This window comes from Anarrhichthys ocellatus, unplaced genomic scaffold, assembly GCF_004355925.1.
Source record: "Anarrhichthys ocellatus isolate YVR2014 unplaced genomic scaffold, GSC_Weel_1.0 scaffold11, whole genome shotgun sequence".
Taxonomy (NCBI): Eukaryota; Metazoa; Chordata; class Actinopteri; order Perciformes; family Anarhichadidae; genus Anarrhichthys; species Anarrhichthys ocellatus.
In genome coordinates this window covers 9,048,179-9,051,079 of record NW_022280041.1, presented here as the reverse complement: position 1 = coordinate 9,051,079, position 2,901 = coordinate 9,048,179, and positions in this window count along the sequence as shown.

Below are 2,901 nucleotides of genomic sequence, written 5' to 3'. Positions count from 1 at the left end.
TCTCCGCAGCGCTGCTGAGATTTTTGGCCTGAAGTCGCTTTTGGGTAATTTACAATTTATGTTTATTTTTACAGTTCACTTGAGACTGGACCCCATCTGTCTCCATAACACCGTGTGGTTATTGTCTAGAAAAGCTATCATGTGGGCTCGTGAGCAAAGTGATGGTTACGGTTTCCCCCAGAAGAGGCATTCATATACAATGCAGATGGATACGATGGATAGTTCCATTCATCACTGTCCACTCGGTCCAAATGAGTTGAGCTCCTTCCCCTGCAGCCTCAGCATGCTCCAAATGTGGGACTGCACCCTGGACTTCTGCCCCTTCATCACGGTCACGTCTGAAATGTGATCCTGTACTGCCGTCCGGTGGCCGCACGGTGACACTACCGTCCCCTAAACTGGATTGTGCAACAGTTTAAGAATGTGGATGCACGAGTTTCAGCTCTGCATCTCCTGTGCTGTGAGAACCATGGGTGCGTAGCCTACCTGTGTGTGTGTGTGTGTGTGTGTGCACACCAATCACAGCGATCTGCGTTAAGTGTATTTGCTCAAGTGAATCTGGGACAAAGCCATTGTGTATACAATAACAATAACGATTCAAATGATTTCACAGTACGCCTCCATGGTGACTTCATATGCTTGTGTTTTGGCTTTATTTTGTTTCATGCATCATGCGATATATGTCAGTCAATAGCTCCACTTGATGTAAGATGCTCTGCATGTGTTGATCTGACTTAAGTAGGTCTCCTGGAGTGTAGTTGACTCTGACCTTGAAAAGAGAATGTGTTTATAATCATAAATAAAGTGTAGCCTTATTCTTCCCGAGTAGCTGCAGATCAGTGACAGGCTTCAGTATTTATGAAGCTTGTATCTGTGTAAACAAAAGAGTGCAATGAATGGCCAGAAACAAATGAACTGATGTATGGATAACTGAATGGGTGCAGGCCCAGGGGCCCAAAGTGTAAGCCCTCCTCCTCCCCAGCCTTCAGCTACAACATGTTACTCAATGAGCCATGTAACAACCAGGAAGAGACTCAAAAGGACTACAGAGAATCCTATAACCCAGGAGACACATGTCTGAGCCCAGGGGCCCATTGTCACAAGATCCGCCCATGAATGTGCTGAGTGGAAACGGCTCAACAGTTCCCCCCTGTGGGTGGATGACTTCCTAAACTTCGGGCTCCCCAGTAAGAGGCAAAGGAGAGAGGTCTGAATTTCTGAGAGAGCAGTCCCCCAAATGAAGCTCCAGGAGTCCATGTAAATATGATACATAAATTGCAGGTGAACGACTGGTTTGTAGTGTCAAGCCAGGTGTGGGCTGTATGTGGTGAAAATACTGCACGGTCACACTATAGAGGAGGAAGTACAGAGACTGAGAGCAGACCACCGAATTTGTCTCTTCCTCTTATGTTCTTACTATGCAGTACTTTACTTGCATGACTTTTTTAAATGCAGGATTTTGAATGCACTATAGTTCTCTTCAGATTGCAGTTCAATAATAGTAATGATGATAATAACAACACTAACAATAATAATGAGCTAAAACTTGAGGTTTTATAGTGAGATTATTTGAGCTCACTAAATGACATTTTCTCACACCCAACTGTTTCAATGTTGCATGCACACATTATACTGACTTCCTCTCCAGAGGTCTGTGTCCATCTGACATGAAGTGGAAACACCCAAATATCACAAACAGCTCAAGTCCACTTGTGCAGATGTGCACAACTAGTTTGCGTACGCATTTTCCTCTTTTACCAGGTGACACATTTGTATTTTTTAGTTTTTTCGTGCAATACTGACTGCAAGTGTATGTGTGTCTTTTGTGAAGTGTGTGTTCAAGTTACCGTGTGTGTACGAGTGTGTGTTGTCCTGTCTGTGCTTACTCAACTGTAAGTTTCATGCTCACTGAATAATTCAGGTTTCTTGTTGCCATGGTTGTCTGAAACAACACACACACACACACACACACACACACCAATATGAGCATGTTGACAGATGTGAACACCCCCATACATGCTAAAAAGGAGAGAGAGAGAGAGGAGACATTATGAATTAGCTCCCTCTCTTTACCTCCCCCTACACCTCACACTCCTATTATTATTAAAACTCGTCCTATCAACCAGCCTAGCCGGGTGTGGGGTTCCCTGCTGTGACAACACAATGGACAGACTGTGAAAGACTGGGACTGGTTTCCTGTTAATGGAACACTTCCAGTAGTTTTTTTTTTCTTTTTCAAATCTCTGTTGAAGCTTTAGGATGAAACGTAAAAGTTCCAAAACTGAACCCAAACTAGAAAATCCAGCTGCTCCTGCTGCAGCAGAGCGTGTAACATTAGAAGAGAAAAACATTGAGCAAACATGGAATATATACAATCATATTTTGTGTACACTGTAATCTTATCTTTTCATAAACTGTGAAATGTAGGTGTGAAATTTTGTCTGTATACATTTCACACTCAAGAGGAGACAAGTGTTGTGAACTAACCAGGATCAAATACTGCGTGTTTGTCCACGTCAGGCCCCTAAATTCAAATACTGTTTAAGGACAATGCACTGCAAGCCTAGTATAGTAGGTCTTCTTTAGTGGATAATGGTTTGCCTTCAACGGTGAACATTAAAAAATGTCTGTCTTTGATGTTGATGTGATCATAGCAGTATAGAGCATATTCCTCTCGTGCCAAGTGAGTCAAACTATTTTAAAATTAGGACAGTGCGCCTTTTCTTTTTTTTTTCCCAGTAGCGCTACGTCGGGTGCGCTTGGGTCCAGTCAGAGAGCGCGCACGCACCTCTCGTGGGGGGAGAGAGAGAGAGAGAGAGAGAGAGAGAGAGAGAGAGAGAGAGAGAGAGAGCGAGAGAGAGAGAGAGAGAGAGAGAGAGAGAGAGAGAGAGAGAGAGAGAG